The 22,925-nt window shown below is 41.9% G+C and overlaps 2 pseudogenes; both read left to right on the top strand.

Annotated features, from left to right (window-relative positions):
• The first annotated feature begins 3,903 nt into the window (after positions 1 to 3,903).
• Positions 3,904 to 5,109, top strand: LOC142866363 (developmental pluripotency-associated protein 2 pseudogene; annotated as a pseudogene).
• Positions 5,110 to 20,515: 15,406 nt separating this feature from the next.
• On the top strand, positions 20,516 to 21,465 carry LOC105861867 (olfactory receptor 10V1-like; annotated as a pseudogene).
• Positions 21,466 to 22,925: the final 1,460 nt, after the last annotated feature.

Raw genomic sequence — 22,925 nt, 5'->3', positions numbered from 1 at the left:
TAAGCTTCATATATGAAGGAGAAATAAAGACATTCTGAGACAAGCAAGGTCTAAGAGAATTCATCAAGACAAGACCAGCCCTACAAGAAGTACTCAAAACAGTGTTACACACAGAACACCATAATAAAAACTCATGAATGTAAAAACAACCAAAACCCAAAGATTAAAGGCCAGATAATACAATGGCTCAAGAGAGAAATCAAAGCAACAACATCCAACCCAACAGAATGAACAGTAATCTACCTTACGTATCAGTTCTCTCAATAAATGTGAATGGCTTAAAGTCTCCACTCAAGAGACATAGGCTGGCTGAATGGATAAGAAAATATAGGCCAAGTATATGCTATCTTCAGGAAACACATCTAACCTGCAAGGATGCATATAGACTAAAAGTAAAAGGGTGGAGATTAGTATTCCAGGCAAGTGGAAGCCAAAAGAAGGCTGGTGTGGCAGTTCTAATTTCAGACGATTTAGTCTTTAAAGCAACAAAAGTAGTGAAAGACAAAGAGGGTCATTATATAAAGGTGAAGGGCACAGTTCAACAAGAAGTGATAACAATTTTAAATATATATGCACCCAACTTAGGTGCACCCAGTTTCATAAAGGAAACCTCACTGTATCTAAGCAAATGGATTAATAGCAACTGCATAATCACCAGAGATTTCAACACCCCACTGACGGCACAAAACAGATCCTCCAAACAGAACATTAATAAAGAAATAATTAACTTACACAAAACCCTGGAACAATTGGGTCTGACTGACATCTACAGGACATTCTTCCCAAAATCCACTGAATATACGTTCTTCTCATCAGCTCACGGGACATTCTCTAAGATTGACCATATCCTAGGACACAAAGTAAATCTCAAGAAATTTAAAAAAATAGAAATCATACAATGTATCTTCTCAGATGACAGTGGAATAAAACTAGAAATTTCCCTAACAGAAACTCACATTTCTACACAAAAACGTGGAAATTAAACAAATTAAATGATTACTTCATAAATGAAGAAAATCAAGATGGAAATAAAATAATTCTATGAAGAAAACGACAATGGAGAGACAAGTTATCAAATCCTCTGGGACACAGCTAAAGCAGTTCTGAGAGGAAAGTTTATCTCCATAAATGCCTATAACCAGAAGACAAAAAGATCACAAATAGACAATCTAAAGAAACGACTCAAGGAGCTGGAAAAAGAAGAACAGACCAACCCCAAACCCAGCAGAAGAAGTGAAATCAACAAGATCAAATCAGAACTAAACAAAATTGAAAACAGGGAAGCTATTCAGGAGATTAATAAAACAAAAAGTTGGTTCTTTGAAAAAATAAACAAAATTGACACACCATTGGCTAAGCTAAGGAAAGCAGAAAAGAGACATCTCTAATAAGCTCCATCAGGAACAAAAAAGGAGATATCACAACTGATCCCAAAGAGATACAAGATATAATTTATAAATACTACAAAAATCTTTATGCACACAAACTGGAAAATGTGGAGGAAATGGATAAATTTCTAGAAACACACAGCCTCCCTAGGTTCAGCCAGGAAGAAATAGATTCCCTGAAAAGACCAATCTCAACAGCTGAAATAGAAACAGCAATTAAAAATCTCCCTACAAAGAAAAGTCCTGGTCCAGATGGCTTCACACCCAAATTTTTTTTTTTTTTTTTTGAGACAGAGTCTCACTTTGTTGTCTAGGCTAGAGTGAGTGCTGTGGCGTCAGCCTAGCTCACAGCAACCTCAATCTCCTGGGCTTGAGTGATCCTTCTGCCTCAGCCTCCCGAGTAGCTGGGACTACAGGCATGTGCCACCATGCCCGGCTAATTTTTTTATATATATATCAGTTGGCCAATTAATTTCTTTCTATTTATAGTAGAGACGAGGTCTCGCTCTTGCTCAGGCTGGTTTTGAACTCCTGACCTTGAGCAATCCGCCCGCCTCGGCCTCCCAAGAGCTAGGATTACAGGCGTGAGCCACAGCGCCCGGCCCACACCCAAATTTTACCACACTTACAAAGAAGAACTAGTACCTATCTTGCAGAAACTATTCCACAACATCGAGAAGAACGGAAACCTCCCCGACACCTTTTATGAAGTGAATATTACTCTGATACCCAAACCAGGAAAGGATGCAACAAAAAAGAAAACTATATACCAATATCCCTAATGAATATAGATGCAAAAATTTTCAACAAAATCTTAGCTTACCGAATCCAGACGCTTATCAAAAAAATAATCCACCACGACCAAGTGGGCTTCATCCCAGGGATGCAGGCATGGTTGAACATACATAAATCTACAAATGCAATTCACCACATAAACAGAAGCAAAAACAAAGACCACATGATTCTTTCAATAGATGCAGAAAAAGCTTTTGACAAAATTCAACACCCTTTCATGATACGAACACTTAAGAAAATAGGCATAGAAGGGACATACCTAAAAATGATACAAGCCATATATGACAGACCCCTAGCCAACATCATAATGAATGGGGAAAAATTGAAATCATTCCCACTTAGAACTGGAACCAGACAAGGGTGCCCACTATCTCCACTTCTGTTCAATATAGTGCTGGAAGTCTTGGCTACAGCAATCAGACAGGAAAATGGAATTAAAGGTATCCAAATAGGGGCAGAAGAGATCAAACTTTCACTATTAGCTGATGATATGATATTATGTTTAGAAAACCCCAAAGATTCAACCAAGAAATTACTGGAACTGATCAATGAATTTAGTAAAGTCTCAGGATACAAAATCAATACACAGAAATCAGAGGCATTTATATACGCCAACAACAATCTAATTGAGAACCAAATCAAAGACTCAATTCCCTTCACAATAGCAACAAAGAAATTAAAGTACCTAGGAGTATACTTAACCAAGGACGTAAAAGACCTCTACAGGGAGAACTATGAAACACTGTGGAAGGAAATAGCAGAGGATGTAAACAGATGGAAATCCATACCATGCTCGTGGATCGGCAGACTCAACATCATCAAAATGTCTATACTACCCAAACTGATCTACAGATTCAATGCAATACCTATTAAAATCCCATCAGCATTCTTCACAGATATAGAAAAAATAATTTTACACTTCGTATGGAACCAAAGAAGACCCCGAATATCAAAAGCAATTCTAGGCAACAACAAAATGGGAGGCATTAATATGCTGGATATCAAACTATACTACAAAGCTGTGGTAATTAAATTAATCTGGTATTGGCACAAAAATAGGAATATTGAGCAGTGGAACAGATCTGAGAATCCTGATATAAAACCGTCCTCATATAGCCATCTAAGCTTTGACAAAGCAGACAAAAACATACGCTGGGGAAAAGAATTCCTTTTCAATAAATGGTGGTGGGAAATCTGGATAGCCACCTGTAGAAGGCTAAAACAGGACCCACACCTTTCACCTCTCACAAAAATCAACTCACACTGGATAACAGACTCAAACCTAAGGTATGAAACTATTAGAATTCTAGAGGAAAAAGTTGGAAACACTCTCTTAGACATCGGCCTAGGCAAAGAGTTTATGAAGAAGTCCCCAAAGGCAATCAGAGCAGCAACAAAAATAAATAAATGGGACATGATGAAACTACAAAGCTTCTGCACAGCCAAAGAAATAGTCATGAAAGTAAACAGACAACCTACAGAATGGGAGAAAATTTTTGCATCCTATGCATCCGATAAGGGACTGATAACTAGAATATAGTTAGAACTCACGAAAATCAGGAAGAAAAAATCAAATAACCCTATTAAAAAGTAGGCAAAGAGATTAAAAGAAGTAAATTGGCCTTGGGTGCTCTGTCTGGCAGGCCAGCCGGTGCACTGCAGGGTCATCTAAAAAAAAAAAAAAAAAAAAAAACCCACAAAAAAAAAAAGAAAAAAAGAAAAAGGAAAAAAAAAGTAAACTGCACATGTCCTGAACATTGCTGGCTTTGCATTCCTCTAGGTGTTGCTGAAAATGTCAGACTCTTATGAAAGCAGCAAGAAGAATTTCTTTGAGGAGGAAATAGATGATGAGGAGAGTGTGATTTTGACGTTGGTTCCATTTGACGAATCAAATATAGAACAACAATTGGAATCAACTGTTTCTTCAACTTCTGATGTCAAACTGAACAACCCTGGGAAACATAGTGAAGTTCATCTACCTCCAACAGATGAACAATTCAAAGATCCGCCAAAAGCTAGACGGAAAGCACCAATTCTTCCTTTGCCAACCATTTTGCCTCCCATCAATAGTGTGTGTCTAGACACTTTGCGGTACTGGTGCCAACAGCTCAATTTGAGTACTGATGGCAAGAAAACAGAAGTTTTCCAGAGGTTTCAGCAGCATGCTTATCCTGAACAGAAATATGATATCCCCCAAACATCAAAGGAAGCCAGAGTACACCCATATTCAAGGACACAGAAGACAGGGACCAAGAGAGCAAGGACCAAGAGAGCAAAGCATCAGGAATGTTGCAAGGTGAACAGGCAAGCAGAAGGGACTGGTATTGTCGAAGTGATATCGTCACCTCAGGAATCTTCGTTGGCATCGTGGGGAAGGATTGCTGCAAGAGCTGTTCAGACTAAGGCTGTGAATTCCTGTTCTCTTCCTGCTTCTGCTGAGGCCTTTTTAACACAAGCCTCTGGCGTCAGGTGGTGTGTGGTCCATGGCGAAGCTCTCCCTGCAGACACAAAGGGTTGGGTTCGCCTGCAGTTTCATGCGGGTCAGGCCTGGGTGCCCACCACTCCCAGGAAGATGATTTCTCTCCTCCTGTTACCAGCCTGCCATTTCCCATCCCCGGCCCTGGACGATAATATGCTATGCCCTGACTGTGTTAAGAGGAATAAGAAGATAATGAAAGCATTAATGACAACAGAGAATAAGAAACGATCTGGTTTGAACACAATGTAGGAACCAGAATATGCCATCTCAGAGTATTAGAGAAAGGTGAATGTACTTTGCAGAACGGTGTAACCTCATATGAAGGACTGGGAAAGAGATCATATGAAGGAATCTTTGAGATCTACGAAACAGAATCAGTGATTAGGACTCCACAGTGAAAATGGTTGACTGGATGACAGCCTCATCAAAAGAGACTCTTTTGGGGGCCTGAAAAGCCATTAAAATAAAGTCATTTCAATTGGAAAAAAAAAAGTAGGCAAAGGACTTGAACAGAAACTTTTCTAAAGAAGACAGAAGAATGGCCAACAAACATATGAAAAAATGCTCATCATCTCTAATCATCAGGGAAATGCAAATCAAAACCACAATGAGATATCACTTAACTCCAGTGAGAATGGCCTTTATCAAAAAGTCTCCGAACAATAAATGCTGGCGTAGATGCGGAGAGAGAGGAACACTCCTACACTGCTGGTGGGACTGCAAACTAGTTCAACCTCTGTGGAAAACAATATGGAGATACCTTAAAGCGATACAAGTGAATCTACCATTTGATCCAGCAATCCCATTGCTGGGCATCTACCCAAAAGATCCAATGACACTTTACAAAAAAGACACCTGCCCTGGAATGTTTATAGCAGCACAATTCATAATTGCAAGGCTGTGGAAACAGCCCAAGTGCCCATCAATCCAAGAATGGATTAATAAAATGTGGTATATGTATACCATGGAGTACTATTCAGCTCTAAGAAACAATGGTGACATAGCACATCTTATATTTTCCTGGTTAGAGCTGGAACCCATACTACTAAGTGAAGTATCCCAAGAATGGAAAAACAAGCACCACATATACTCACCAGCAAATTGGTATTAACTGAACAGCACCTAAGTGGTCACATAGGTACTACTTCCAGTGTCTTTCAACTTTAGCTCATAAGATCAAAAGACTTATTTTTTTCCCCCAAGACAGGGTCTGTCTCTGTTGCTTGGGCTAGAGTGCAATGACGTGATAACATCTCAATGCAACTTCAAACTCCTGGGCTCAGCCTCCTGAGTATCTGGGACTACAGGTGCACACTACCATGCTTGGCTCATTTTTCTATTTTTGGTGGAGACGGGGGTCTCACTCTTGCTCAGGCTGGTCTTGAACTCCTGTGACTTGTTTTCATCTCTTTCTGTATTAATATCTAGCTATCTGTCTTACTCTTTCTTTAATTAACTGCTGCACAATATCCTACCAGGACAGATGTACAATGATTTACTCAACTTTTCTGTAATTGATATGCATTTACATTCTTTCTAATATTTCACCATAACAGATGATGCTGTCCATTCTGCCATGTCACATATTCAAGAGCTTCTCTATGATAGATTCCCAAGGGTAGGTCAAAGGGTATGCCTATCTTTAATTTAAAAGAATAAGGTCAAATAAATGTTGATAGGTAAATTTCCAAGCGATAGTTTATAAAAGACCTTGTTTCCAACTAAAGTCTTGCCAAACCTTAGAGATCATCAAATTTAAAATCTTCAACAAGCTGATAGCAAAAAAAAAAAAAAATTCTCATTTTAATTTGGTTTTGTTATTGATGAAATTGGCCATCAGTATTCTTTCTCTGAATGAGTTGCTAACATTCTTTTGTTAATTTTTCTTTTTGCTTACTTTATTCATTATCACCAAAAGCTAGAAACAGCTTAAATGTCCAGCAACAAATGAATACTAGTAGGCAACAAAAGGAACAATACTAGTAGGCAACTGATATCTGCAACAACTTTGATGAATCTCAGATGCCTTATGCTTGATGAAAGACAACAGAAACAAAAGGCTACATATGCTATGAGTGCATTTATATGACATTCTAGAAAAGGCCATATTCTAGGGACAGAAATAAGATCAGTACTTGTCACGAGATGAGGAAGGGAATTGACTACAGACGGACATCATTGAACTTTTGGAATGATGGATATGTTATATATTTCTATTGTTTTGGTAGTTATACAATGGTATGCATTTGCCAAAAGTCATACCTGTGTACACTTAAAAAGGGTGACTATTATAATGTAGTGTAGGGTAGTATAGTATAAAAAGGGTGACTATATAGTAAATTATACCTCAATAAACGTGAGTTAACACACAAATTAACAACTAAAGAAGAAACAATAAAGAGAAAGAAATACGATCCAGGTTAAGAATTAAACAGGATGAAGGCAGAGGGAAGACCCAGGATAACAGCTGTGCAGTCAGTCTGCCTAGACAGAACTAGTCAGACAAAAAGAGGAGAGAATATGTCAAGGGAAATAGTTTAAGAATTTGTCATTGTAAGATTACAGATAAAACAATGAAAAAATAAGCTTCTGAAATATGTCTACAAATTTTTTGATACTCCTCCCTATAAGAAATAGAGCTCAATTTTCCTCCCCATGACAGTGAGCTGCACTTACTGACTCATTTTTAACTAATAGCATATGGCAGAAGCAGCAGTGGGCAAATTTGGAAAATAGGTCATAAAAGGCCTTGCAGCTTCAGTCTCTCTCTTGCATCAGTCTGTCAAGGTGAAGACAGCAGCATGTTATGAGATGACATCTAGGTGGTGAGAAACTGAGGCCTCTACACAATAGCCACAAGAGTGAGCTATTTTGGAAGCAGATCTACTAGCCCAGAGAATTCTTCAGATGATTGTGTCACTGAGCAGTGGTCTCACTGCCAAGACGTGCATAGAAGCCAATACTGTGACACCAGCTTTTAATAAAAGAAAAGGCTTTCTTGCAAGGTCAACTGGCAAGGAGACAGGAGGTAATGCTCAAATCTGTCTCCCTGAGCAGAGGTCTGGGGACAGGCTTTATAAGTAGACAGTAAAGAGAGAGATAGGAAAATTCGAGGAGGCATTACTTGATTGGATTGTGCAGAGAGGTGGTGCCAGGTCCTTGGCACTTAAGTTCTTACTGCAATAAAACGGTTCCACTCACTTCTTAATTTGGTCCTCACTCCTTGGTCCATGTACTTGGGTTCTGTATGCAGTTGAATCTTTTTGTTCCAGTGGGCTCCAGGGTCACTAATTGTGCACACTTGGTTTGCCTGCCTGTGCTTGTGTCTTGCAACCTGGAGCGTCTGTAGCAACTGAAAAACCACTCATCAAAGTTCAACCAGTAGGCACTGGTTCTGCAGTTACAACTGCACCCCTGACCAACAATGTCACTGCATCCTCACGAAAGACTCTGAGCCAGAACCTACTTCCAAATTCCTGACCCCCACAAACAACAAATGTCTGTTGTTGTGCTAGCCGCTAGATTTGGGGGTAATTTGTTATGCAGCAACAGATGACTAACAAAAATAGGCAAGACTGACTTCATATTAGCACTCTTCCTAATAGACACATAAAGGAAACAGCCCAAGTCTTTGTGAACAACAGAAAGGGTAAATAAATAGTGTATTCATTAAGCAGAACACTGCTCAACAAAGAGAATGAATGTACTGAAATGCTTGACAACGTGGATGAATGCCACAGACATACTGTTGAGTTAAAGAAGTCAGACACACAGGAGTACTTCCTGGACGATTCCATTCCTCTACGTGAAAAACAGGCAAAAGTTAATTGAGCCAGGACAGGGGTTACCCGAGGGTGAAGGTATTGACTGGGAGAGGACACTGGGGGTGCCTTGGGGGTTCTGGTTGTGTTCTATCTCTTGATCTGTGCGCTGGTCATGTGAGCCTTTTTTTGAGACAGGGTCTCGCTTTGTTGCCCAGGCTCTAGAGTGAGTGCTGTGGCTTCAGCCTAGCTCACAGCAACCTCCAACTCCTGGGCTTAAGCAATCCTGCTGCCTCAGCCTCCCAAGTAGCTGGGATTACAGGCATTCACCACCATGCCCGGCTAATTTTTTCTATATATATTAGTTGGCCAATTAATTTCTTTCTATTTATAGTAGAGATGGGGTCTCGCTCTTGCTCAGGATGGTTTCGAACTCCTGACCTCGAGCAATCCACCCACCTCGGCCTCCCAGAGTGCTAGGATTACAGGCATCACGTGAGCATTTTGATGCTGTTAAAATTCATGGAGCTTCACAACTTGAGATATGTGTGCTTTGCTGTATGTGTTTTGTATGGTTAAAATAAGGAGATGATCAAAGCGTGATGTCACTAATCACACGGTTTATTTCCATAAAAAGACATTCTTTTTTCCCCCACAATGCTGAAAGGGGGAGAATTATGAGAACAAGTGTCACAGGAGACACATTCTGTAGATGAGGCACATGAACCCCATAGTGAGTGAGTTCCAGTGTTGTTTAGAGTCTCCAAGTATTAAAGTCTAGTTTCTCAGTGAGGATGGATATAAAGTCTAATTGAGGTTTGAGGCATACCTTTCTAGGAGAGGTTCTTGGGAGAGACGATTTGACCCACACAGTGGGATACGCAGTGGCACTCAAGGTCCCTCAAAGCCGGAGAGTAGCGCAGTGCTGCAGTCCTGGTGGCCGAGGCTTTAGAGAATCGCTCCGGGCCGGCGGAGAGTAGCCCTGCCACAGCCTAAGCTCCCAATGTGTCTGTCAAAATCTTGGGTTTATGTGTGTCTTGGAGTCCAGCAGTTGAGGCCTACCTATAACTCACATCTGTGGTCTGATAAGGTGTGATGTAACATTCTTGTGGGAGGGGGATTACATTACATGCTCTTAAGTCACTCACATAGTATTTGAAATCATTTTTTCTTCCATTTTTTTAAAAATTTTTTTTTAAATTTTACAATATTACGGGGGTACAAACGCTTTGGTTGCATATATTGCCTTCGAACCACCCAACTCAGAGCTACAAGTGTGCCCAATCCCCAGACATCGCGCACCGTATCCATGCTTTCCTCCCCCTCCCACCTGCTCGACGCCCTATGAATATTACTCCCATTTGCGCACATTAGTGTTGATCGATTAGTACCAATTTCATGGCGAGTACCCATGGTGCTTGTTTTTCCATCTTGTGATACTTCACTTTGAAGAACGGGCTCCAGCTCCATCCAGGATAGTAGAAGGGGTATTAGTTCATCATTTTTATGGCTGAGTAGTACTCCATGGAATCATTTTAAAGCTACATAAAGGTAAGTCATTTTGCAATAACAATTTTATGTAAACTTAATAAAGGGAGAATACTTCTCAGTAGAGGAGAGCATGATGAGAGGAAACAACTTCTGAGTGTCAGCAGTCTTTGCTCACTGGTGTAGAGGGAAGGACGTTTGCCAGAACAATCGCTGCATAATGGTTGCATGCTGAGAACAACCTCAGTTGGCGTCAGCACCTGAGTAAGCATGAGATAATATACTGTCATTCTCCAAGAGTTATCTGTCTTCTGCAAAAGACAGGTGGGGTGTTGTATGGGTATTAAATTTCCCGTATGTTTAGGGGCTTCGATGGTGGCATTGATCTCTGTGATCCTCCCAGGGATGCATTAGGGAGAGCTGCAGCGGTTTCTATTTGGATCTCCATCAAGACAGTCCCTAATTCGGGCCTCTGCTTTCCTACCTAGAGTTCTTTCGGTTCTGTACATCAGGTAAGGCCTGAGTAATTGCCCATCTCTTTCGGTCTTAGAGACCCAACAGTTGATTAGAGAATGTTTCTCCCAAATCAAGAGCAACAACAACAAAACAAAAAGATAATCTACAAAATATTCACTTTTCTTGAGCACGTCAAAGAGCTCAGGTCACACAGCAACCAGGTGACCTGAATCCCAAAGACTGACAAGCTTCTCTGAGGAGAGGTGAGACGGGAACTGCTTCCCACTGGCTTTGCCTGGGAGGAAGAGGCAGTGGCCAAAATCAGGCGCACAGAAAACAGCCAAAACGTTATCAAATGCAGTAGGTTCCAGAGACATTGTAAGAAGAGGAAGAGAGCAGAGAGTACATACAGACAACTCTTGCGAGTTGTGCTGTAAAGAACAGAGAAATTGTACCTTCTCAGATCACAGTGGAATAAAAGTAGAAATCAACCCTAACAGAAACTCACATTTCTACACAAAAACGTGGAAATTAAACAACCTCCTACTAAATGCTTACTTTATAAATGAAGAAATCAAGATGGAAATAAAAAAATTCTATACTCCTACAATGCTGGTGGGACTGCAAATTAGTTCTGAGACAAGCAAAGACTGAGGGAATTCACCAAGACAAGACCAGGCCTTCAAGAAGTACTCAAAGCAGTGTTACCCATGGATCAGCACAATAAACACTCACGAATGTAAATTTACTCAAAGCTAAAGATCAAAGCCCAGACACTACAATGGCTCAAGAGAGAAAACAAAGCAACAAAGTTCAACTCAACATAATGAACAGAAATCTGCCCCACCTATCAGTTATCTCAATAAATGTGAATGGCTTGAACTCCCCACTCAAGAGACATAGGCTGGCCGAATGGATAAAAAAACACAAGCCAAGTATCTTCTGCCTTCAGGAAACACATCTAACCTGCAAGGATGCAATTAGACTAAAGGTAAAGGGGTGGAGACTGATATTTCAAGCAAATGGAAGCCAAAAGAAAGCTGGTGTGGTGATGCTGATTACAGATAACTTAATTTTTAAATCAAGAAAAGTAATAAAAGACAAGGAAGGTCACTATATAATGGTGAAGGGTACAGATAAACAACAAGACATAACAATTCTAAATATATATGCACTCAATCTTGGTACACCATGATTCATAAATGAAACTCTACTTGATCTAAACAAATGGATACCAACACCACCATAATAGTTGGAGACTTTAACACCCCACTGACAGCACAGGACAGATCCTCCAAACAGAAAATCAACAAAGAAATAATGGGCTTAAACAGAACCCTAGAACAAATGGGCCTGACTGATATTTACAGGACATTCTACCCCAAAACCAATGAATATACATTCTTCTCATCAGCTCATGGGTCATTCTCTAAGATTGACCATATCCTAGGACACAAAGAACGTCTCAAACAATTTAAAAAAATAGAAATTATACAATGTATCTTTTCAAACCACAATGGAATAAATGTAGAAATCAATCCTAACAGGAGTCCTCATTTCTACACAAAGTCATGGAAACTAAACAACCTTCTGCTGAATGATCACTTCATAAATGAGGAAATCAAGATGGAAATCAAAAGATTCTTTGAATTAAACGACAAAGGTGACACAAGTTACCAAAACCTGTGGGACACAGCTAAAGCAGTCCTGAAAGGAAAGTTTATTTCCATAAATGCCTATATCCAAAAGTCGAAAAGATCACAAATAGACAACCTAATGAAGTGTATCAAAGAGCTGGAAAAAGAAGAACAAAGCAACCCCAAACCCAGCAGAAGAAGTGAAATCATTAAGATCAAATCAGAACTAAACGAAAACTAGACAACAGGAAAACTATACAGAAGATTAATAAAACAAAAAAGTTGGTTCTTCGAAAAAATAAACAAAACTGACACACCATTGGATAGACTAACGAAAAGCAGAAAAGAAAAATCTCTAATAAGCTCCTTCAGGAACAATAAAGGAGAAATTACAACTGATGCCACAGAGATACAAGATATAATTTATGAGTACTACAAAAAACTCTATGCACATAAACTGGAAAATGTGAAAGAAATTGACAATTTCTTAGAAACACACAGCCTCCCTAGGCTCAACCAGGAAGAAATAGAATTCCTGAACAGACCAATATCAAGTACTGAAATTTAAACAGCAATAAAAAACCTTCCTAAAAAGAAAAGTCCTGGACCAGATGGTTTCACACCCGGATTTTTACCGCACCAACAAAGAAGAACTGGTGCTTATCCTGCAGAAATTATTCTATAACATCGAGAAGGATGGAAACCTCGCCAACACATTTTATGAAGCGAACATAAGCCTGATACCAAAACCAGGAAAGGATGCAACAAAAAAAGAAAACTACAGACCGATATCCCTTATGAATATAGATGCAAAAATTCTCAACAAAATCCTAGCCAATCGAATCCAGGTGCTTGTCAAGAAAATAATTCATCACAACCAAGTGGGCTGGATCCCAGCGATACTGGGATGGTTCAACATATTCAAATCTATAAATGTAATTCACCATATAAACAGAAACAAAAACAAAGACCATATGATCCTCTCAATAGACGCAGAGAAAGCATTTGACAAAATTCAACACCCTTTTATGATAAGAATGCTCAACAATATAGGCATAGAAGGGGCTTACATAAAAATGATACAAGCCATATATGACAAACCCACACCCAATATCATACTGAATGGGGAAAAATTGAAAGCATTCCCACTCAGAACTGGAACAAGACAAGGATGCCCACTATCTCCACTTCTGTTCAACATAATGCTAGAAGTCTGCGCTACAGCAATCAGACAAGAGAGCGGAATTAAGGGCGTCCAAATGGGAGCAGAAGAGATCAAACTCTCACTCTTTGCTGATGACATGATATTATACCTAGAAAACTCCAAGGATTCAACCAAGAGACTCCTTGAACTGATAAATGAATTTGGTAAAGTCTCAGAATACAAAATCGATACACAGAAATCAGAGGCATTCATATACACCAACAACAGTCAAGTGAGAACCAAATCAAAGACTCAATTCCCTTCAAAATAGCAACAAAGAAAATAAAGTAGCTTGGAATATATTGAACTAAGGAGGTAAAAGACCTCTACAGGGAGAACTATGAAACACTGAAGAAGGAAATAGTAGAGGACGTAAACAGATGGAAGAATATACCAAGCTCATGGGTCGGCAGAATCAATATTGTTAAAATGTCTATACTACCCAAAGTGACCTACAGAGTCAATGCAATCCCTACCAAAATACCATCATCATTTTTCACAGATATAGAAAAAATAATTTTACCCTTCATATGGAACCAGAGAAGACCCCATATAGCAAAATCAATCCTAGGCAATAAAAACAAAATAGGAGGTATCAGTTTACCAAACTTCAAACTATACTACAAGGCTATAGTCATTAAAACAGTTTTTTACTGGCACAAGAACAGGGACATTGACCAGTGGAACAGAACAGAGAACCCAGATATAAAACCATCCTCATATAGCCAACTAATCTTCGACAAACCAGACAAAAACATACACTGGGGAAAAGAATCCTTATTCAATAAATGGTGCTGGGAAAACTGGATAGCCACATGTAGAAGACTGAAACAAGACCCACACTTTTCACCTCTCACAAAAATCAACTCACGCTGGGTAACAGACTTGAACCTTAGGTGTGAAACTATTAGAATTCTAGAGGAAAATGTTGGAAATACCCTTCTATACATTGGCCTAGGCAAGGAATTTATGAAGAAGACCCCAAAGGCAACCACAACAGTAACAAAAATAAACAAATGGGACCTAATGAAATTAAAAAGCTTCTGCACAGCCAAAGAAACTGTCAAGAGAGCCAACAGACACCCCACAGAATGGGAGAAAAATTTTCAAGCTACACATCTCTGATAAAGGGCTGATCACTAGAATCTATTTAGAACTCAGGAAAATCAGCAAGAAAAAATCCAACAACCCTATCAGAAAATAGGCAAAGGACATGAACAGAAACTTCTCAGAAGAAGACAGAATAATGGCCAACAAACATATGAAAGAATGTTCAACATCTCTAATCATCAGGGAAATGCAAATCAAAACTGCAATGAGATATCACTTAACTCTAGTGAGAATGGCCTTTATCAAAAAGTCCCCAAACAACAAATGCTGGCGTGGATGCAGAGAGAGAGGAACACTCCTACACTGCTGGTGGGACTGCAAACTAGTTCAACCTCTGTGGAAAGCAATATGGAGATACCTCCAAGCGATACGAGTAGATCTACTATTTGATCCAGCAATTCCACTACTGGGCATCTACCCAAAAGATCAAAAGTCACTTTATGAAAAAGACACCTGCACTCGAATGTTTATAGCAGCACAATTCACAATTGCAAAGCTGTGGAAATAACCCAAGTGCCCATCAATTCATGAATGGATTAATAAAATATGGTATATGTATACCATGGAGTACTACTCAGCTTTAAGAAACAATGGTGATATAGCACCTCTTGTATATTCCTGGATACAGCTGGAACCCATTCTACTAAGTGAAGTATCTCAAGAATGGAAAAACCAATTCCACATGTACTCACCAGCAAATTGGTATTAACGGATCAACATCTAGGTGGACATATAGGAGTAACATTTATCGGGTTTCGGGAGGGTGGGAGGGGGGAGGAGGGGATGGGTATATACAACTACAACGAGTAAGATGTGCAACGTTTGGGGAATGGACATGCTTGAAGCTCTTACTCGAGGAGGGAGGGGGGCATGGGCAATATAAGTATCCTTAACACTTGTACCCCCATAATACACTAAAAAAGAAAAAAGAAAAAAAAAAGGAAGTCTAGGTTTGACCGGGCACGGTGGCTCAAGCCTGTAATCCTAGCACTGTGGGAGGCCGATGCGAGCGGATTGCTCGAGGTCAGGAGTTCGAAACCAGCCTGAGCAAGAGCACGACCCATCTCTACTATAAATAGAAAAAAATTAATTGGCCAACTAATACATATAGAAAAAATTAGCTGGGTATGGTGGCGCATGCCTGTAGTCCCTGCTACTTGGGAGGCTGAGGCAGGAGGATTGCTTGAGCCCAGGAGTTTGAGGTTGCTGTGAGCTAGGCTGATGCCATGGCACTCACTCTAGCCTGGGCAACAAAGCGAGACTCTGTCTCAAAAAAAAAAAAAATAAAAATAAAAAAATAAATAAATAAAAAAAAGAAAAAAAAAAAAGAAAGTCTAGGTTTGCAAAGGCCCTAGTTACTTAGGTGTCATTTGAGATGCCTTTCTTCCAAAATGTTTAGTTTATATTTGAAACCTCTTCCTTTCCATTCCTCTCTTTGGGCCCCATGTTGAGGTAACACTAGTACTAATGCTGCCTGCGGAAAGCTCCCCTGGTCTCCAGGAGCAGGCACCCTCGCTCTCCAGGCTGGGTCTCTCCCTTGGGCTTCTGGGGCTTTCTGCTGTTCACTGGCTCAGCTCAGGAAGGCTCGGTAACTTTTTAAGAGGCCCACATACAGGACAAGATCACTTCATGGAGCTTTTCCTAAAGCCTATTCTATAGGTGTTTAGAACAATAAGGTTTCCGTGGCCTTTGTCTCTATTAAAAGCAGAAGAGCTTTTGTTTCAGCAACTGTGGCCAAGATGAGAGGGGGCTAGAGAGGAGGAAGGAGGAAGAGGAAAGTGGACCAGCTGGAAAAGTGCCACCTTGGAGCGTGTGGGGAGCCCCTCTGGGGGTGGAGGCAGAGGCAAAAATTACCAGAATGATTTAAGGGGAATTACGTGTATGATTCTAAGCTCAAACGGGGCTGTTCAGGGGTCATGTTTCCTGTTTGGGAGTGTGGCAGTAAGGAGGCTCTTCTGAACTAAAGGAGGACCTGGAGTCAGCAGCCCAGAGTGGTTGCTGCAGTAGGCTGCTTTCTGAACACAGGTGAAGCAGCACCAGGGGACAATGGATGCACCAGCCTGAGAGGAAGTGATTGCTTTACCAAGATACGGACTGTGGTGCGGGTTGGACATTGGGCTGCACCTAACTAAATCAGAGTGTGGAGACACTTGCCTAGGGAGATATTAGTATTAGCGGAAAGTTAGAGGTCAGCTGCGTAGGGGCATTCTACTCACTCCATTCCATTAAATAAGCCACTTTGATGACTCTGATTATGCCCCTCCTAATTATTACAAAGAACGGCAGAATCTGAACAGGGCAGGGGGTGCTCAAAAGGCCACCAATCCCAGGTTCTTATCTAGCAAGGCTTGGTCACTGGATTTGACCCAAGCCAAGCCTGTATGCTTTCTCCCTCTCAAATCAGCCTGAGGCCCATTCACCTTCTGGTAATTGCACAATGGGGGCTGCAGTTTCAGAACATCTGACTTAAAAAGCATTGTCCAGACCTATACGGTATCCAAGGTTTCCAATAAAAACATAAGCCATCAGGGTTTACAGCTGTGTGACCTGGGGAAGGCACTCCCCTAGGTGGGTGGAACCCAGTGCGGCCTCCTTCATGACCTCTCCTAGGACTCTCTGAGTCCTGCCTTACCACTACTTAATACAAGTTACTAAGGACACTCCCTTCCTAACTGCCATCAGCAATACTTCTGAGGGCTGCTCTCCGTGGTCCAGACAGGCTAGAAAGCCACCGTCTGGGCTCTGGGAAGCTGTGCTTCCTGGTCAGTGGGCTGCTCTTCCTTCTCGGGTTCTTACCAACAGGAGAAGGTCACAGAAGAATCTCCACTTCAGGCACTAATCTGCCCCTCCCAGGTAACCCTAGTCCTCTTCTCCAATGCTCAGGGACATGAGAAAAGAGCAGGGAAGGACACACTAGCAGTCTTCATTGCCTGGCATGCTGGGCTCTGCACTGGGAGGTGCTTTTGTAATTTTAAAAATTGGGAAAACATTTCAACATTGTAGTAATAAAATATAATTTGATTATGTTTTATTTATTTTTGTTTATGTATATTATTACTATGTTATTAGTATTTAATTATTATTAATTAATAATGCAGTGCATTCATACTGTGGAATGCAGCAGATAAAAAGAGTGCAGTAGTGCTGGGTGCGGTGGCTCACGCCTGTAATCCTAGCACTCTGGGAGGCTGAGGCGGGAGGATTGCTCAAGGTCAGGAGTTCAAAACCAGCCTGAGCAAGAGTGAGACCCCGTCTCTACTAAAAATAGAAAGAAATTAATTGGTCAACTAAAAATATATATAGAAAAAATTATCCGGGCATGGTGGCGCATGCCTGTAGTCCCAGCTACTTGGGAGGCTGAGGCAGCAGGATTGCTTGAACCCAAGAGTTTGAGGCTGCTGTGAGCTAGGCTGACGCCACAGTACTCTAGCCCGGGTAACAGAGTGAGACTCTGACTCAAAAAATAAATAAATAAATAAATAAATAAATAAAAGAATTCAGTAAACCAATATGTGCTGACTGAAACCACCCCCCCATGTGTTATTACAGACATATTACTATAGACATATTACTACAATAAGGACAGTAAGTTTGGTACACTATGATACTATTTAATGTGTGCTTTTTTGTATTTTTTTTCCATAGCTCCAAACAGTCCTTGGCCATTTGGTGTTTTTAATGTGTGAGTGTGATGAGTATTTATGTATATACACGGTATGTCTGTGTGACTGTGTGCGTATGCATGACGGTGCATCTGTGTGTGTGCTTATGTGTGTGTGTGAGTGCATGAGTGTGTGTTTATATGCACAGGAAAGCTGAGAAGGAATACTAAGAATGCTTCTCTCTGAAGAGTGGGAAGAAAAGCAGAAGTACCTTGAAGTGACTTCCACTTCTTACTTTTTAAGTGTTTGGGTCATGTGTGACTTTTACTTTCATTTTTGTGCTTTTCAGTATTTTCAAGGTTTAGGGCCCAAATAAAACAAAACAATCCCCACATTTCTGCCGCACTGTCATGGGGGCAAAGAGTGGAAGTGATTTAGTGTGGCAAAGCCAAGCGTATGAGCCCAAGGAGGACAAACACGAACTCAGAAAGCACATTCTCACTCATAGAGTTATCAAGGGGCACTGAGGGTGGGAGGCTGGGCTGGGTCATGGGAAGGGGTTAGGCTCAAGCTGCAGGGGCCCCTGTCTGGAGGCATGCTGGTCACCCTGCCCTCTGCCAGTCCTTCCAGACTGAGCTACTGTGACCATAGCAGGGAAGGTGGCACAGGGAGGAAGCCCAGGCTGATTGGGCTCTGTAAGGTAGGGACTTATTGTGATTTCCGGGGAGGGCCAGTGATGAAGGCAGGAGCAGGAGGTGGTCATCAAGAGAAGGAAGCTTTGTGACCATCTGCTCTAAAGTGAAGAGTGGGCACGTTGCCCTCTAGGGACCTATTCAGCTCAAAGACTCCAGGTGCCCTTTAGGTAAATAAAAAACAAAATAATGCTCAGAGTAACACAAAAGTGACTGGGAAGCTGGAAGAACCCCCATCTATGCCAAGCAAAGCTATCATCCAAATGGGTTTTCTAGTTTCATTTAACCCACTTTGAGCATCAGTGATCCCAGTAGAAATGGTATGCCCCTAAAATGTATGCTCCTTTAGGTGGCAAGTCCGCTTCCACAGGGCCCTTAAGTCCTGTTCATTCTTGATTTGCTAAATATCTAGAATCTTTTTTTTACTTTTAATTTTATTTTTTTTTTGAGACAGAGTCTCACTTTGTTGCCCAGACTACAGTGCCATGGCGTCAGCCTAGCTCACAGCAACCTCAAACTCCTGGGCTCAAGCAATCCTACTGCCTCAGCCTCCTGAGTAGCTGGGATTACAGGCATGTGCCACCATGCTCGGCTAATTTTTCTGTATATTTTTAGCTGTCCAATTAACTTCTTTCTATTTTTGTTAGAGACGGCGTCTCACTCTTGCTCAGGCTGGTCTCAAACTCCAGAGCTCAAACAATCCACCCGCCTCGGCCTCCCGGAGTACTAGGATTACAGGCGCTTTTGGCCACCGCGCCTGGCCAATATCTAGCATCTTAAGAAACCTTCTCCTCTTCTCCATTGCTGTGATGGAGAGATGTATGGGAAGAAATCAGAGGCTAAACACAAGGCTTCCTACTGGCAACTTGGGTCCTACCAAGGGAAGGAGGGAAGCAAACAGCTCTCTGAAGCCTGGAAAGAAGACCAGCCAAGCATGGTCCCACTGTGCTCTCAGCAGCCCATTGTCCTCAGACTATTTCCTCCCTGACTCTCTCCTTACTCTGTCCTGTGACCTGGCTCACCCCTTTGCCTTCTGCTCTTCTCACTCTGCACCTGAACCTGTGCTAACTGTGGAAGATGCATAAGTGAACATCAGGCACTCATTCGACAAACATTTATTGATATTCCAAATATGTTCTAGCCACTGATTTAGAGGCTAAACAAGACACCATTCTTGCCGTAATGGAGCTCATGGGCTGTTGGGGTAGACAGAGAAATAATCAAAGAATCACAGGACTCAGAGATAAATAATATGATCAGGGAAGCCCAGAGTGCTGTGGGAACATAGGGAAGGGCCTAAGACAGCCTAGGGGATCAGGGGAAGTATCTAGAAGGAGGTGACACATAATGCAGGGCCTCCTTGCAGTTGAGGCAGGGACATAGGAGAGGCAGCTCTTTAGCACTCCGTTCACAGCTTTGTCACCTGCAGGAACCCCAGGCGTTTGAAGGTGGTAGTAAAGGAAGAACAAAATAGCCAATACACAAAGTCAAAAGTGTCTACATCCTACAAGAATTCCCTGCAGCTCAGTGAGTCTGCAGCCTCCCACCCCCACCCCAGACAACTCCTCAAAATGGAGATCAGCTTTGACAGAAAGACTGTCCTTAGAATCCAGGAAAAGCAATTTCATATTTAGAGTTCACTCATCTCACGTCGTTTTTGTAATAACTCAACAGGTGAACTAAAGTGAAGTCACATGAGCAGGGCTTCATTCTCAGTGAGCAGAGGGCAGAATTCTAAAAGCTAATAGCATGAAGACAAGGGCTAAGCCTGGAAAAGGGGCTTGGAGGGCCTGGAGAGCTGGCTACACTCCTATCCCTGGAAAGGGCTTAAAGGTTCCCCACAACTTGGAGAATTGCTAAAAAACTGACCTTTCCAGCCTAGGTGTTCTACGAAGAAGATTGGATGGACCCACAGCAGGAAAACCACTCCTTAAGCTCTGAGTTTACTAATTGGGCTTTGGGGACCTTGATGAATTGCAAATCCTCTTTTTTGGAGTCTTTCTAATCATGCACCTTGTCACCCTAGCAGGGCACACAACTATTGTCCTCATCACTCTCATTGACTCCCGCCTCCAGACCCCCATGTATTTCTTCCTCTGGAATCTGTCCACCATTGAAATTGGTTATATATTGGTTATTGTCCCCAACATGCTGGCCAATTTCCTTTCCAGGAACCAGCTGATATCCTTCCTGGGTTGTACCTTGCAAATGCACTTCTTTATTGCCCTGGGCGGAGCAGAATATTTCCTCCTGACCGTGATGGCCTATGACCACTTTGTGGCCATCTGCAACCCCCTGTGCTACACATTTATCATCACCAGGGCCCTGTGCCTGCAGATACTGGCTCTGGCATGCATCAGCGGGTTTGCACTCTCACTCACCCTTACCATGCTGATCTTCCTCCTGCCGTTTTGTGGGTCCCCTGAGATCAATCATTTCTTCTGTGCCATCCCTGCTATGCTATACCTGGCCTGCTCAGACACACAAGCCAGTGACATTGCAGTCTTCCTCGTATGCATGCTCATCCTGCTGATGCCCTTCTTGTTGATCCTACTCTCCTATGGGTTCATCATCACTGCCATCCTCAGAATCCACTCAGCTGGGGGCAGGAGCAAAGCCTTCTCCACCTGCGCAGGACACCTGCTGGTCTCGCTTTTGCACTATGGCTGTGCGATATTCATCTACATTCGCCCCAAGTCATGCTACACCCCAGAACAGGACAAAATTGTGTCTTTAATCTACACCAATGTAACCCCTATGCTGTACCCTATGATCTATAGTCTGAGGAACAAGGAAGTGAAGGGTGCCCTCAGGAGACTCCTGGTGATGAAGCGGCAGCCCAAGGCACGTTGAAGGGAGGTCAGGGCCCACCAGCCTGTCATCTCACTGTGCACCTCGTGGCCCCACACACCAGATACGCTTTAGATGCTTAGAGACAGCACTCAAATCTTTGTTGTCTCTGTTGTCATATGACCTTCTCCCTGAATGTGTCAGTCTCCAAATTTCCCATTTTTATGAAGACATCAAGTCATATTGGATTAGGGCCCACCCTAATGACTTCATCTTAAATTGATTACATCTTCAAAGACTATTTCCAAATAAGCTCATGTTCACAGGTTCTGGGTGGACATGAACTTCTTTGGGGACACAATTCAACCCACTATATAGACGATCATCATTTTGCAAGCATTACTTTCCATAGCCCTCATGTAGAGGGTACAAGACTATCAGTGTGGGGACCAGATGTCAGGTCCATGTTCTTGGCTCTTGGTTCCCAGTACTGAAGAATTGTTACTGGTGCCAAGTTGATGGAGCAAATGAGAAGACCAAGCAGATGCAAGCAGGCAAAGTGCCAAAGTTTATGAAATAAGCATAGTACATTCCAGAGAAGGAATGAGTATATCTTGGTGAATGGAGAGAAGACCCTGGGTTTAACAAGATTTCTCCCCTTTATGCTGATTCCCTAATTTTATGTTAAGTGTGTATGGAGGTAATATTCTAGGTTTTTCTTGGAAAGGGGTTGAGAATTCCTGGAATGGCAAGTCCTCCTCTTTTCTATCCTTGTAAGGCAATTTCCAGGGGTTGCCATAGTAATTGTAAAGTGTCATGGCACCGGGGGGTGTGATTTTCTACTGTGTTAATGAGGGTAGGTCACTTGAGGATACTGTCACCTCACTTAGACACATACTCCAAAGACCCATTTTTGTGGCCTTGAGCATAACTCTACTTTATGGCCTCTCTACCTCTTTCTGGTTGGTCAGTCCTTGGAGACCCCCTATGGTAGACCAAACATCTGTTCAGTCCTTGGAATCCCCCCTTGACATGTTATCTGTTCCTTCTTGGTAGCTCCCTCTGGTCAATTTGTTCCTTCTATTGTAGACAAATCATTTTCTAGTGCCATCTGCACCTCTCCCTCCTTATCCCTACCTAACAAGACTAATTTAAAGGGAGATTTAGCCTGTATGTAGCTCCCTGCATATGAAAGCATAGCTCCTTGGGGAATTATACCCACTAAGTGAGAGGGGCTTGGGCTGGAGGTGAGGTTGGGCTATGCAGCAGCTGGAGAAAGGAGACACAGCTGGCCCCACTTCTGAGAAGTCCATAGGAGTCTTTATTCTTGCCTTATACTGGTTGCATTTGGCAGTGCCAGGGAAAGAGCTTGGCACTGCCACGACCTGGCTTTCTGAGAGAAAATGTGCCAACTAGAAGTCAGGGGGCACTGCCCAATCTCTCTGCTGCTATTATCTTGGGCTCTTCACATTTAACCAGATCTCTTAGCTGGTAAAGTAGAACTACAGAGAGTCTAAACTTCT

Source organism: Microcebus murinus, unplaced genomic scaffold (genome assembly GCF_040939455.1).
Source record: "Microcebus murinus isolate Inina unplaced genomic scaffold, M.murinus_Inina_mat1.0 scaf003_hap2_Mmur4.0, whole genome shotgun sequence".
In the NCBI taxonomy this organism is placed as follows: domain Eukaryota; kingdom Metazoa; phylum Chordata; class Mammalia; order Primates; family Cheirogaleidae; genus Microcebus; species Microcebus murinus.
Note: the sequence above shows the minus strand (reverse complement) of the source record. Positions and strands in the feature narration are given on the sequence as shown.